Source organism: Saccoglossus kowalevskii, chromosome 5 (genome assembly GCF_978046115.1).
Source record: "Saccoglossus kowalevskii chromosome 5, keSacKowa6.1, whole genome shotgun sequence".
NCBI classification, from domain to species: Eukaryota; Metazoa; Hemichordata; class Enteropneusta; family Harrimaniidae; genus Saccoglossus; species Saccoglossus kowalevskii.
In genome coordinates this window covers 13,117,082-13,134,268 of record NC_140645.1, presented here as the reverse complement: position 1 = coordinate 13,134,268, position 17,187 = coordinate 13,117,082, and the positions used below count along the sequence as shown (strand labels likewise).

Genomic DNA, 17,187 nt, shown 5'->3' with positions numbered 1-17,187 from the left:
TGGATTAGTTTGAGCAAATTTGTTCGTCATCAATCTTCGTAGGAGACACTCTTGATATAGTAGATTTGTTCGGTTTACTTCAAAGATTTACACTTAAGGTATTGAAAGAGAAACTTCCTAATATCCAGCAGCGATACATCCTTCTGCATGGCAAGAAAACTGTGATACGCCAAAAAAGTGGACAGAAAAAATACACATTTTCAGTGGGAAGAGATGGCTATGGAAATCAAACCCATATATTTCAATCATACGTAAATTCCATATAACAAACAACAGTGTTTAAATGTGACTTTAATAAAAATAAATTTTACACATATGCCAAGTAATGAAGTTGCCTACATAGGGTGCAACGAACAACACAATGTTACCATTTCATTGCATAATGTATAAAATCTATCAAAGAGATGAATAGTCCTTATACGTATCGAAGCATGGGGTATATTAATTTTTTCCGGTTTTAGCCATGAACATGTACATGGCCAATAAATGTTTACCATAAATGTCGGCCATCAAAAAATGACTGTTGATTAGTAACGACACATGACTCTAACTGACCAGTGGATATTGAGCAATGACATAATGACCACTGTCAGTAGACCACTGAAAACTGCAATGCTCATTGACTAAGACCATAACAATCAATGATCGTTGGCCAGTTAATCAACCATTGACACAATGACCAATGATAGTCACATATGACCAGTGCAATTCAATTAATTAACAGTTGACCCCTGGATATTCATAACAATTAATGAATGTAAATATGAATGATAAATAATATAATATTAATTTAAAATAACTTTGTTGAATGTCAATACTGATCTGATTAATTTCAGTCAAATTCTGAACTGTAAATCTTTGTCACCTGGAACAAAAATATTATACGAAAGCTGAACTGTAAATATTTATGAATCAATTTCTGATAGATATAATTCATGGCACCTCGATAAAATGTAAACAATAACAGTTGTAACAGTTATTCACTAAAGAATATATAGTGATAACATTTCACAACGAAGAAACCTACTAAGAACCTACCTTTCGTATATCCATTACAGCTCAAAGCAAAGTTCATGTTTTTTTATGAGATATTTTCCATGCACTGCTTTCAACATTGCCCCAGTATTGTATTAACCTTTTCACCACCAGTTCCCTCTTTCACAAATTCACAAAATAGTCCAGTTTATAGAAGATCTGGACAAAAATAGCCAAATTTTTTAGGTGAAAACTGAAAATTGACTCAAATTTTGTCTTTTGGCTTCAAAATTATTGTTCAATTCCAGAAGTATTGAAGAACACAAGACAAATTTGAGCGAGTAAGTCTACTGGTGAAAAGGTTAATGTAAAAGGGTGGCTCAGTAAATGAACTTATAAGTGACAGAAAAGTCTTAAAATATGTGGTAGGGTGGGACAGAAAGTTGGGGTGGGAAACTTATAGTTTCTGCTTAATTTTGTTAACATTAATGTCATATTTTTATCTCAATTTGAAACAAAAAAATTTGTGTGTGTATTTTTTATTTATTTTTTAAGAAAAAAACATGAAAAACATTAAATTAAATATGTATAAGAATTATCCGCACCCATTGTGTCTTTATCTTTATCCCACCCAACATAAGCATTAATGATAACTCCCTGTCCATTTTTACTGACAAGGCCAACTTGTCTATCAAGATTATTGGAGTTGAATAGGTAAGATATAGTTTATGATTCAAGCAGTGTTTGATTTGCAATCATTTTCAAATTGTTGTTCTCATTCTTTTTAATTTGACTGTACCGAATGCAACCAAGTAGAGAACAAGAATGTTCTCTGTGGGTACAAAGACAACGATATTAAGGTGGAAAAGTCACTTTGAGTCAACATAAGTTCAGCTGTGTTATTAATCACTTTAGAAGTTACTTGTTAATGATTGGCATGACTATTTACAGACTAAAATCCAATGTAAACAAACGTGGTTCGTAGGAATTGAGCCGATGTGACTATGTATATGATATCAGGAACAGGTAAATTTTAGTTCATCAAAGCATAGAGCGTAAAATTACAATTCTGTCTAAAATCTTACAAATTTTCACAAAAATTGGACGAAAATGGCAAAAAAGGGTAATCGTGCATGCAACTGTCATTTCACACTGACAAGGTAATGTATTGTTATTTAGCAAACTTATCAACTGTGCTCAACGACATGTAATAACTTTAGTCAACAAGGAGTAAAGACGATAAACAAACACGCAGCTGGCACCCGAGGATCGCTAACTATTCAGAGGCAGAACTGTTCTGAATGAATGCACCTCTCTAATTTCATTCTGAAATACATTTCTAGTATGTTTGTCGAAAAAAATACCATTTAGAAAAATGTGCAGCAAGTGAGAGAAAAGATAAAGCCATTTATTGTACTGACAATTGAGACATTACTGGTATATAAACCAGTATCTTATATATTTGACTAGAACTAGATTATATTTCTGCCAAATATTCTTCATAGTCCCATTTTTCACTTTTTGTTAGTATTACATTAAGTAACAGTTTATTTTAAGTGTCTGTTAAGAGAGTTTTCAAAATTTTGATAAAATAAAAAAAAAAAAAAATCTGAAAAATATATATACATTTATATATGTTTTTAACTACCGGTAACTTGTTTTTGCGATTAAAATGGTACTCCCAAATACAAGCAGATTTAACAAAAAATCATCTATGTCGTTTACAGTCAATTTCATGAAGGCATGAATTTTTTTTTATATAAAGCACTTCTAAATATTGACCATATAGGATACCTTTTGCATCTACGGCAGTAAATCGGTCAGTGAAATCGAAAGGAACCTCCAAATGGTTTTTATAGCCAAAAACTGTATCCTTTTGATTTTAATAAGAACAAGGCTATCCTGGGTTGAATGTTTTATGAATATTTTATTGATTTCTATGAAAAAACATTCATGCCTTTGTGAAATTGACTGTAGTGTTAGCAATGTGTTAAAAAATTGACGAAATATCAATGACATTATCTCATATCATTTCAAAGTAAGGAACAAGTTATAATCTGTCAAGAATAAAGAGACTAAACAAATTTATTTTTTCAAAAAAACATGAGACCAATGAAATTAAAATTACCTTTCATGTTTGTATTTTCAAATTAATGTTGTAATGTTTATGGTCATTAACTGCAATCAGACAACCCCCCAAATAAAAATAAAATGTTCACAATCATTAAGGGCAACCAGACGAGCGCAACTAGAAATAAAATGTTTACGACGATTATGGGCAATCAGAAAACCCCCCAACTAGAAATTACAAGTCATTGTCAATGACACGTCCCCGTTCCGTTCATATTTGAGTGACATATACATTCAAAGCAGATCATGACCGAAATGCACCTGCATATGTACAACACATTGTGCTAAATCTGAACAAAATCCATCCATGCATGACTGAGATCCGGTTCTGCAATTGTGAAAATATGTGATTTTGATGCATTTTCGGCCTTAAAATGGCCATCATTCCGCTATTGTTAAGCAGATCATGAAACAAATGCACATATCTATTTGTGACATGATGTACCATGTGTGTGTGAAGTTTGAACTTGATCAATCCAGACATGTCTTGGATACGGATCCAGAACTGAATTCTTTAACAAAATGGCCGCCAGTCAGCCATTTCGAACTTGATCCGAAAAAAAAAAAGACGTGCATCAAGGTCCTATTATGTTTAATGTATGTACCAAATTTGAACAAAATCCATCCATGCATAACTGAGATACGGGTCCGGAATGGTGAAAATGTGCGATTTCAATGCATTTTCGGCCTTAAAGCGGCCCCCATTTGGCTATCGTTAATGAGATCATGAAACAAATGCACATACATATTTGTGACATGATGTACCTTGTGTGTGTGAAGTTTGAACTTGATCAATCCAGACATGTCTCGGATACGGATCCAGAACTGAATTCTTTAAAACAAAATGGCCGCCAGTCGGCTATTTCAAACTTGATCCAAAAAAAAATGACGTGCATCAAGGTCCTATTATGTTTAATGTATGTACCAAATTTGAATGAAATCCGTCCATGCATAACTGAGATCCGGGTCCGGAATGGTGAAAATGTGCGATTTCAATGCATTTTCGGCCTTAAAGCGGCCGCCATTTGGCTATCGTTAATGAGATCATGAAACAAATGCACATACATATTTGTGACATGATGTACCTTGTGTGTGTGAAGTTTGAACTCGATCAATCCAAGCATGTCTCAGATACGGATCCAGAACTGAATTCTTTAAAACAAAATGGCCACCAGTCGGCCATTTCGAACCCGATCCAAAAAAAAAAATGACGTGCATCAAGGTCCTATTATGTTTAATGTATGTACCAAATTTGAATGAAATCCGTCCATGCATAACTGAGATCCGGGTCCGGAATGGTGAAAATGTGCGATTTCAATGCATTTTCGGCCTTAAAGCGGCCGCCATTTGGCTATCGTTAATGAGATCATGAAACAAATGCACATACATATTTGTGACATGATGTACCTTGTGTGTGTGAAGTTTGAACTCGATCAATCCAAGTATGTCTCAGATACGGATCCAGAACTGAATTCTTTAAAACAAAATGGCCGCCAGTCGGCCATTTCGAACCCGATCCAAAAAAAAAAATGACGTGCATCAAGGTCCTATTATGTTTAATGTATGTACCAAATTTGAACAAAATCCGACTATGCATAACTGAGATCCGGGTCCGGAATGGTGAAAATGCCTTAAAATGGCCGCTATTCGGCTATCGTTAATCGGATCATGAAAAAAATGCATGTGCATATGTCCCATATAATGTGTGATGTATGAGTGAAGTTTGAACTTAATCGGTCCATGCATGTTCGAGATACAGGTGATCACGGACGCACGGACGCACGGACGCACGGACGCACACGCACACAAAACATAAGTCCCCGTTTTCGGACTGCGTCCGAACGGGGACTAAAAAGTTTACGATCATTAACTACGATCGGACAACTCCTAACTAGAAATTAAATGTTTACAATCATTAACCACGATCGGACAACTCCTAACTAGAAATAAAATGTTTACGATCATTAACCGCAATCAGACAACTCCCAACTTGAAATAAAATGTTTACTATGATTAAGGGAAATCAGACACGCCTAACTAGAAATAAGTGGGCTGGAACTAAAGCAAGGAAAGATACGGAAGACATGCTGAAAATTATAATTTGTTTGTGTCAAGCAATTAATTAATTAGATCGTTAGGTACACATTAGACTGTAATCACTACTTAATACCTCATTTATTATCTGATTAATGATCAAGAAAATGTAGTACTGATTAAAATGTAGTATGTTGCATTGTGCATATCTAATGAGATTGCAACTTTCTCTTGAACCAGCTCAACAATCAGTAGACTGCCCTCTATTGTTGACAATTGATTTTTACTTTGTTTTTTGTTTTCAAACTTGCAAAATATCACAGTATTTATTTTGCAGACACTTTATTTGAATGAAGGCATTGACACAATTTTATACAGAAGAAAATTTAATTTGATCGATACTAGAAAATTATATTTTGAACTGCAAATGTAGGTCAGTCACTTGAATGTGTAAATTTGCTTTGCTTTTGGAATTGAATTTCAAAAACTTTCCAAAAATTACATTCCCCATTTCTGAGCGCCTTTTAAACTATCTGAGGTACCACATACTACAAATACAAGTCTATAATATACAAGAACATAAAACATTTAAAAAGCAGTTTGTCACTACACATAATAGACCCCACATGTGTAACTAAAACAGGTTTTCACACAAAATCTGAATGAGTGGTTCATGACAAAAGGGCAGCATTTCAAGATTTTATTACAACTTGATCACAAACTGTAATTTACTACAAATAACACAATTAATTCATTCTCACTTTTAATCAGTCGCCACTCAGTGTTACATTATTAGTATTGTTATATTTTGTTTATATAAGAGATTATATTTATTATATTATATTTATTTATATGTATTGTTATATTTTGTAACCATGGCAATTTTAGAATTATATTTAAAATGGCAGAACATATTAAAAGTTTGTGTAAAGAAAACAATGATTGTTACATGGCGTTGTTTACGTTGCATGGGACCCACAACACATCACCAATTCTATAATCTATTCAAAACTGGCAGTTATAAACATTATCAACAGACCTGTAAATCCTGAAAACTTTTTTTTTATATTTCAACCTAAGTTTGTTTTCGTCTTACCAGTTGAGAAAAGAAAGTCATTACAAAAAGTAACAATTTTTAAAAACAGTTAATTGTGCGACTTATCTAAAGGAAAATGGAGCACTTATGAGTCTGTGACACCGAGAATAAACTTAAATCCTATCATGTACATTGTACCCTGTTCAAATAACAATGGGGGGGGGGGGGGTTAAATTTTGAAGTGAGGACACTCCACAAAAACATTTAATGACTGCAGCGGTGACACCTACACGTCTATTGGGTCGCAGAGAGTTACCTGAGTCAACTTACAAGGGTACGTGAAGGCGTCCATTAGTCCAGAGACTGTGAGACAACAGACACAATAGTAAGGTATGCACGGTTTAAGTATGGGTCAACAAGTGGCGCTGTACACTTTATTTGCGTCAATCGTATGCTGTAGATGTTGATCAGTAAAACATAATGTCATTGAGAAGATAATATATTTAATTTATTTAATTTTCACTTTGTATATGTTTGTTTGGGTTAATAGACTATTCTGAACAAATATTATTATTATATTATTTCAATTATATATATTATATTTCGAAAGATACATTAAATACCAAAATACACATTTTTTTACGAGTAAATGTTGTAAATCAGATTATTTTAATGTACAGACACGTCTGAAAAATAAAAAGACTTTGTTTTTATACCTTACCGGTACTCTAATTATTATGTTCTCGTGCACAATAAACAGGTCAGATTTGGTAACTAGTTAAGAACTACTAGATGTTTAAAGACAAAGGGACGATGACCTCATTTTCTGTAATCTACTGGTCATCAGACAGTCAATGAGAAGACAGTTAATGTTAAAAATGTCTACACTTGATTGCAGTCCTTATTTTGATCTCAAATTTAGGGTCAGTTTTTGGAGGAAGGTTGTCCACAATAGTAGGGAGACACAATAACTATTTCATAAGGGAGGTAATCTAATTTCGTAGTGAGGGACGAACAGTTGAAAGCCTGGAGTTTTGTACAATGTGTCATGAGAATGAGAGGCAACAGGTACATCATTCACCTTGGCAACAAGTGGTCCAAACCCTAAAGTCTGAATTACTTCACAAACATTATAAAGAAATCTATCAATATTTGAAGAATTTTCATGAGTAAAAAATCTATGAAATTTTAAATAATATGTTGAACATATTGATTACATTTTCTGATTTTGATAACTTTGAAAACTTATGTGCATGCAAATTGTGAACAATTTTAGAAGTTTTACTTAATTCTCAAAACCCATCCCACCCCCACCTCAAAAATAGAATGACCCTCACTATTTGTATCTGATTGGCCAATCACCTCCTTGACGCCACAGATGCACCCCTCAGAATTTAATTAACTTCATGCTTGTGTTATGAGGGAAATACGATAAGAAATGTTGTTCGTTTCTACGATACGGTGAAGTTTCTGAATTTCAAGTTAAACGTTTCAAAACTCTGGTGGCATTGTCCTGGTATTGAAGTGTTTTAGCAATAAATCTCGGTAACAAGTCTGTCTTTAAACAACAGTTTTGAACACTGTGTCAATGGCCAACTGTTGACCTTTTTTTTTTAAATATGGGTCGAACAAAATACATGGATTTCATTTTCGGTGATTTATAGACCTTTACACAGTTTATATTTGATATTTCTATAACTGACATATTTTTTTCAATGCTTTCTTCCCTCAGTTTATTTACGTTTTCCTCACTTGGATTGAACATCTCCCTAGCATAATCCAATGAATACTTTTATTGTAAAAACCATGAGTGGAGACTAGAATTAACAAACACACATATACACAGATTACTCCATTTGTACATTTGTATATCAGTGTCCATGGCAACACTCAACCATCAGCTTTATACATATTTATAACAGATGGAAACACAACCCACTTAATGCTAAACCAATAAATGGCAGCAATTCGGCACAATTACAAATCTTACCTTTGGTTGTCTATGCATACCGCAAACCCAAACAAATCCGTGTTCATGTTCAGAAATCAATTTTCGTTCAGTGTGCTAATTTTACTATTTGTTGTGTGTGGAGGTATCCCACTTGCTGTGTTTGTTTGTGTTCACATTTTATCACCAGGAAGCACAATAGAGTGATATTAAAGAGCGGTAGTCGCCGCGCTGCCTATGTGTGATATTTGTGTTGATAAACATTGATTTTCCTACAATACAATGCACTCTTCTAATGGAAATCACGAGTACAAGTTTTGACCTGAGCACAAATTTCACTAATTACCGCCAATAACTCCTTTGATACCTTCCAATTACCTAAAAAAAACCTAATTAAAGCTTGGTGCTGTCTCAGTTTGTACTCGTTGATCTGACTGCAACAGTCAAAGTCGCTATTTTTGTTTATATGAGACCCATATATACATCGCACGCATGCGTGGCACGATGACTAACGCCCTTTATCCAATGTTGTAAATATAACTGGTATGTTATGGTATTGGTACGAGGTCTTAAAGGGAGATGGTTGTCTCAGAGCACATGTACGAATATTATGTAAACAAACAATGCATTTTACCCATGTTGTACACGTGACGACCACCACCACCCTTTAAGTTTGAAATTCACAAATAATACAAAACAAATCTTTAAACGTAATATTTCAGAGGCAAGAAAACTTTAAACAAATTAAAAAATACTTAAAAATTATTTTTTAAGACTAAACTTTGATACAGAACAATTCTTTAAAACAAGTTTTCTGTTGAGTTCCCTGTTCAAATGGGAATAAAAATCTCAAATAAAATAAAATATTTAAATATATCATTTAAGTATCAACAAAACTCAGGAACGTATAAAGATAATAAGGATGTATTACTGTTGTTTCCAATTTTAAAATGTCATCAAAAATGAAGAAAGTGATAGTTTTTCTTACAAGAATTTGAGACAGCTAGTGTTCATCAATAACATAACTGCTTGGATGGGTTTTTATTACTAAATTACTTCATCTTCTTCTTTATGTGTGACAGTTTTTTACATCGATTTTCAGTAGTAATTGCAATCAGAATAAAAAAGTACTTTATAAAATCACTGTAATCTGATTGGTCAATATAAGGAGATTGGACTTTTCGCATCATGGCTGATGATCTCAAAACACTCCAATCTATTAACAGCTTGGTGGTTTCAGACCGTATCTCTTGAAGGATAGTTATAAATTACAGTAATTTGAATATTTCTGTAGTTTAGTGCAAATAACACAAGGATTGTCACGACAATACACCTGGTCAGTTCTGTGATGTTTATTCCAACGTTTCGCCCTAGAAATAGGGCTTCTTCAAGAAAACTCTGTTGGGATACCGTGAGATGTAAATTGGCATCTGTAGTTTAGGATATGGGTTTAAATGGATGGTGAAGCCATGTATACTCAAGGCACAATTTCTAATTTCCTTAATCTCAACAGGTCCATGCATCATAGTTTGTTTTCTACCCTTGTGACTATTTCCCACAGATGTGTAAGTCTTATGTTACCAATGTGGCCCCAAAACTGTAAATATAGGGACTTTTCCATGGTCAAAATAAGTAATATTTTTATGATTTATTATATAGCCAATGTGATTTTTGGACTATATGCCCTAATATTAGGAATGTGCTTCTAATAGAAATATTACGATATATGTGATAAGTAACATTTGTGACTATATATGTATGATATCAAATTTGTTAAACTTGTCTGTTATTGTAGGTTCGTTAACAAGATATCTACTGTAGATTACTTTATTTTTGCTTAGAATTAATATTTTCGCTGAAGGAATGATTCAGTGAAAATAAAATCCAGCGAATATACCTTTTTTCCTATACTTTACATTCAACTTGTCAAAAATCAGTGAAAATAAATTCCATACAAAACACCCAAAATGTCTTTTCAGCGAAAATTTATTCCAGCTAAAATAAAGTATTTTACAGTATTATGTGTTTCACTGCTAAAAATTGTCCATCGAAAATATATGAACGCAACATTTTCCAATTTTGTCTATTTCCTGGATTTTTTTTATACAAAAATTTCAAATCTGAACTGTTCACATTTTTTACCAAAAATAGCTAAAAACACCAAAAACGTTTTGCATTAGTACACTCTATTAAGATAAAAATGTTGGTGATACGAGTCAATTTTCATCACTTTTCAGGTTAGAAATTTCCGCAGGAAACTGTTTAAATCAACATACAAAATCATTTGTTACAAACTCGTCAGATTTAAATTCTGATCGGTATACTTAACGATGACGATAAATTCAAAGCACGGTACATTAAACACAAAACTCGTTCAAATCTTTGTGACAGACTGTAAAGTGACTGAGTAGACAAAAGAAAATTGCTACTCTGTGACAATTACGGAAATACATTGTAGTAAGGACAATCCATCAGACAGAATTGTATTGTCTTGATTGACAGTGATTTGTAAATCATCGAAAAATGACTCATCGAAAAAGAGTTATGCTCAATAATCCATAACAGCAGAACAAATGATAGATTGGATCTGGGACTGTTATTCTCAAAGAAAATTAAACACAAAGCATAGTGTGCATGTCAGATGGTATTATCAAAGCTGCATGTCAGTTTCAGAGGGACTCAAACTCTGTAAATTTTACGGCTTGTCAAAAAATGTATATAAATCTGATCCATATTAGGAAGATATTACACTTGAAGGAAATACAAGATGGAATAAATCAAATCTACTATCAATACATGACGAAAATATGTCAAAGCATAGTGTGCATGTTAGATGGTATTATCAAAGCTGCATGTTGGTTTCAGAGAGATTCAAATTCTGTCAATTTTACGGCTTGTCAAAAAATGTATATAAATCTGATCCATATTAGGAAGATATTACACTTGAAGGAAATACAAGATGGAATAAATCAAATCTACTATCAATACATGACGAAAATATGTCAAAGCATAGTGTGCATGTCAGATGGTATTATCAAAGCTGCATGTTGGTTTCAGAGAGATTCAAATTCTGTCAATTTTACAGCTTGAACCATTTACATTGATATTAGGAAGATATTACACTTGAAAAAATTAAAGAAATACACAATGGAATAAATCAAATCTACTATCAATACATGATGAAAATATGTCAAACTGATGTAGGTGTAGTCTGCAGTTTTTGTGTAGTCTGCAAAATGTTAGTATAGTCGGCAAATTTTTGTGTAGTTTGCAAAATGTTGTGGACATCATAGTGTTGGTTCAGTCTGCAAGATGTTGGTGGTCTTCTAAATGTTTGTGTAGTCAACACAATGTTGACATAGACTGCAAAATGTTGGTGTAGTCTGCAAACTATTAGTATAGTCTGCAAAATGTTCTGTAGTTTGCAAAATGTTGTGTGAATATCATAATGTTGGCATAGACTGCAAAATGTTGGTGTAGACTTCAAAATGTTTATGTAGTCTGCAAACTATTAGTATAGTTTGCATAATGTTTTGTAGTCTGCAAGATGTTGGTGGTCTTCTAAATGTTTGTGTAGTCAACACAATGTTGGTGTAGACTTCAAAATGATTGTGTAGTCTGCAAACTATTTAATTAAGTCTACACAATATTGTAGTAGTGTGCAAAATATTGGTATCGTCTACAAAGTATGGTGTAGTCTGCAAAATGTTTTTGTAGTCGTCAAAATGTTAGCGTAGTCTACAAACTGTCTACTGTCTGCTTGTTACCCATATGAAAATTGCCAAATTAATATGCATAAATTTGTATATCTAACCAAACCAGTTTTTCTTGAAGAGAAATGGACAATACAAGAAGAGATGGACAAACCAACATCAGTACAAAATTATGTTGTGTTGAAATTAAAGAAAAAGAAAGAGAGAAAACACTTTGAAGGGGATTGTCAAATCTTGAGAAGCTCACAAAACCGCCTCGAAATATATACTACATCATGAAGCCCATACTGAAGATAAATCCAGTAGATAAATCAAAGGGAAGTAATCAGAAAGCAAAAAAAAAAAATACCTGGCTGTTTCTCAGCGTGCCGTGATTGCCATCATGCTGAGACGGGACAAATAAAACACACGATTTATGTAGCTCATAGAACATTACAGTCATCGGATTGTATGTGTCATCCACTTTAAACGGTTACTACATGCTCTATGCCAGGTGGGTTTGGTTGCTATGTATAATTTGGCTCTGGGTTAATCATAGAGAACGTTAAAATCGGGTAATGATCTTTGAAACTTTTATTATTGCCCATTTTTTGGTTGATATGGAATTACACAGTACAAATAATGAATAATAAGTTAAAAGATATGAACTTTGACCTTTATATTTTATTTATATCAACAACATTTATTAGCATTTTCTAGATATTAATTTCTGATAAATCCTTTAAACAAAAGTTTAAAAACTGGTTGCCAACATTCTACTACTGTAAAATCTGTATTAGAAGCCGCGACTTCTATTGAAATGGTACAATGCAACAGAGGGGATGCGGCTTCTATTAGAGCATCTACACATATGAGAAATGATGAATTTTTGGTTCTCAATTGTTCAAAAAAGAATGGGTGCGACTTCTATTAGAGATGCGGCTTCTAATACAGATTTTACGGTAGTAAGCACTATTATCCTGGGAATAAATTAGATAAAAATGGTAAATATATTCAAAGTTTTTGTACCATTATTCCTTTGCCAGTGTTGCCACTGGCTCACTTTTTACGAAAGCTAACTAAATCTGGTTTGACACAAGTTTTTCACTAAGACATTGCTAGCAGCATTTTGCAAATTTTTTTGAACTTATCTACAATTTTTTTGTTAACTTTGGACAAAATGAACATGAATTTTCAATTGGCTATATTATTGATCAAAATTGGTGAAAAAATTAGTGCAGATTTATTTTGTGAATGCTATCAGAATTGACATTGGTGTTTGAAGTGTTAAACCTCTGTGACAGTCTCTTTCTATCTATCTATCTATTTCGTGACGTGTGCCACGACACGTAAAAGTCGTATGTAAATACAACTAAACTTTACACATACGAAGAAGTATGTCACCACAAATTACCATAACAGAACGTGTCATATATTTTATGTGACAAAACTAGTTGTGCTAATTCACTGGCACATTGACGCAATAGAAAATCGTATGTTGATATAGTGATCTTAAAATAATCTGTTAAAATGAAATTCACAAAATAATGGACATAAAAGCGAAAATTCACCTACTACATGTACGTTTATTAGTTCAAGACTTGTTATAGTATACTATTTACCAGTATAGTGAAAAAAAAGTTCTGGGTGCATTTCGATTTGAAAAGACCCCCTAACCCCCTCCCTTAGTATCAAATGGACAACCCTTAATCTGTTTCCAGAAAAACTTTTGGCTGATATTCTTTCGCACAACATTTAAAATTACCAATCTCCTCCAAGTATGTATCGAGAATACAGAAACTTGTCAAATATCACAACACAGACTCAAGTTCAAAATCAGCAATTTACCTTTATATTTTACCAATATTTTTCTTATTTAGAAGAAATTAAATAAAATTTGGAATAAAATTGAACCCATTCACAACGTTCAATGTTTCCTTCCGAGCGTAACTTTCACAGCTACTGGGCACCAAGAGTTGCTAAATATAATCCCACTCACTAATTCAAAGTGTCACGTTCACAACTACTAGCTTCTGAGAGTTGCTGGGAAATGTTACACAGAGATTAGATTTAGCATGCCAAAATTCACATCAACTTGTTGGATTTCACAATATATACCTTGCAACCAAACCTGAATGTTTTTTGTCAGTGTTCCTAAGCAAGCGAGAAATTCGCAGGTGTCTTTCAAATTAGCACACCTGGTGTATGTTTCTGTATACATTAATCTGACACTTTGTATCCTCAAGGGTCAAAGGTTATGCACGTCACTGTTACGCTCCACCAGCACATTTTTATTAGCTCTAATGTCAACTCGCTGTCGAGTGGAACTTATCATATGAGTGATTGTCTGTCGTTGTCAACTTTGCCTGTGTCAACTTTTTATCTTTTCGATTTCTTCTTAAAAACTACAAGCCTGATTGCTTTGATACTTGGTATATATGTACCTTGGGTACACCTCAATTTGATTTGTTCATTTCATGATGATATCTTCAATTCTCTAATTTAGATTAATATTTTTGTCATTTTTTGTAAAAAGAGATATTTGTTAAAAAACACAAGCAGATTGCTTTGATATTATACATTATGGTACTTTGGGTACACCTCAATTTGATTTGTTCATTTCATGATGATATCTTCAATTCTCTAATTTAGATTAATATTTTTGTCATTTTTTGTAAAAAGAGATATTTGTTAAAAAACACAAGCAGATTGCTTTGATATTATACATAAAGGTACTACAGGTAGACCTCTTCAGATTTGTGATGATATCTTCAATTCTCTAATTTAGATTAATATTTTTGTCATTTTTTGTAAAAAGAGATATTTGTTAAAAAACACAAGCAGATTGCTTTGATATTATACATAAAGGTACTACAGGTAGACCTCTCTCAGATTTGTTCATTTTATGATGATATCTTACTCTATATGTGCATTGCTAACAGCAGGGCTATCTCAGCCGAGAGGCTGCTTGTTCCTTTTTTTTTAAATTCATCAAATTATCCTAACTCCCAAAAATGAAATGAAGGTTGTTCACTCAAAATTGTATATTTAATAAAAAACATTACATGAAAATGAAAATAAAAAAATCTACACAATTAATGCTTCTAAACAGCACAATTCGAGCAATGACACTAAAATCTTAAAATAGATATTGTTCATGAACATTTCTGTTTAATGACAGTACACCTGAGCATTTGTGTTACAGCGCCCCCACACAATATCTAAAAAAACTTTTGTTTTTTTTTACATTTTAGAAATAATTTGATTAGCAATATTTTGTCCAATTTTGATCAAACAGAGATTAAATCTGAAACCCATATAATAACCATTCAGTGGAATACTTTGCTTCCGAAACATACAAGGAGCCTAATGTTTTAATTCTATTTTAAAATAATGACATGTTAACTGTTGTGGCTCTTAGCCAATGTAATACAAACAAACAATTTTCATGACACAACTAGTTATGCTCATTCTGTATGAACTCCAAATGATGCAATAGAAAATCATACATATCCTCTGGCAGGCATCCGGGTATTTTCACCGCCAGGCAACCTTCATGGTGAAAACAAAGGCTGAAAATTCCCAGAAAACTGTATATGGTATAGTTAATGAGACTCCCTTGAAAAGTGTATCAAGATTACCCCTACTAGTGTAACATTCAGTTGCCCAGGATTAGTTGAGTTTGTGGTGTTTCCTCGACTTTAGCTGTTTTCACCGGCATTCCACAGCAGCTCACACAGAGCCCATAGAAATACATGGTACTGAGTGGTGCGCCTTAGCAAAATAGAACATTGTGTGACGTATAGCTCCGCTCCCAAAGACAGTTTTTCATCAAAAACATTCTTTTGGTAAATTACACTTCTCATATTTTATATTTAACACAAAATGAGTCTAAAACGAAGGATATCGAGTGTCAGAAGCATTTAGTTTTTACGTTTTTTAAAAGTCACCTACAGCCACATAAATCTTTATATTTCCCTGAAGACTACTTCCCCTAGTAGTCAATAAACTGACCCAACTTGAGTTTTGAAATTCCATTGTGACTCAAAACCCCTGCAAAATCAGTTCTGTTAGAGGGTGCACTGATAGAAACTAGTTTTATTTTCGCACAATTGCAGAGCCTGGCAAACCAGCAGCCATTTTTGAGCGAAGTACATATGTATACTTAACTTTGAAAAGATTTGCATGTTTTTGTCAATCTTTATAGGCATTACTGCTTTTATTCCAGACACAATTGTCATTTACATAAATATCTATATTTATACTATAAACGGAATAATTTACATTAAAAAAAATCACAGAGGGATTTTTGAGGGTGACACACTTTTTGAACGGCGCCGGTAATGATTAGATGTAATTACTTCACATTCAGTTCAGTATAATTTGTCGATTCATTCATCTGAGCGTTAATTCAGTGGTCAACAAAGCGGAAAAACACATCGCTAAACCCAGCTTGCTTTAATTTTAGTAATTACAAGATTACTTTCAATACGGGCAGCTTGTGACAGTTCATTTACGTTTCTTTTGTTCGAGTAACGTCTTATTCGCATTTGCGATATTAGATTCATCAATCCATGTGGCGTTGGCGATTTCGAGTGAAACTTAGCGTAATCGTCACTAGCATGCTCATTTCATCCAATCATTTGGATCGTCCTGCTTGAAAGCCATACTGAAAAAAAGATTCGTTTTGCTCGCATGCATTAAATACATTACTATATACTAAATTATAGAAATTTTAATTTAATTTTAAACTTTAATTCAACATTTTTGATATTCGACTTGCAAATTCAGTGAGTGAGCTAGGGTTGATGAAGTAGTTAGTGGAATGAATCTTCTAATCAGTAAAAGTTGAGTTTTGTTTTAAAGCGTGGAGTCATCACCCTGGCATGCAACAGACAGCCATATTGTGTCATTGTTTAAAAACAAGTGTCTACCCATTAGCCTTTGCATTTTTAGCGTGCATTGTTATTAATGTCGCTTAGTACTCAATACCCACTTTAATTAAAGCATGATTTATTACAATCCAACTACGTAGAAATAACTAACAGATAATCCTAGCATTTAGAGTGTGGCCTAGATACATGTACCAAGATCATGGTACCCTCAAAAATTTGTTTTTCTTGTCTGTATTGCAGTGGAAACACACACTTCCATATGGTACATATACAAGCCTATACGTGACGTCATTCTCACCACCACCATTGAACACAGACCCAAGCCCTTGATTAACCGCCTTTTAGAAAATAATTCAAACAAAATTTTTGTTATTAACCCTCTGAATGCCAATGTCAACTTCAGGTACCATCCACAAAATAGGTACATTTATAGTCTGCCTTTTTTCACACAAAATTTTGATGAAAATTTCAACTTTT

General features: G+C 33.2%; 1 long non-coding RNA gene across 1 annotated transcript in view; it reads right to left on the bottom strand.

Moving 5' to 3' along the window:
- LOC146745527 (uncharacterized) overlaps positions 1 to 17,187 on the bottom strand; it is a 148,087-nt gene that overhangs the window by 86,779 nt on the left and 44,121 nt on the right. The gene's annotated exons all lie outside the window — the stretch shown is intronic.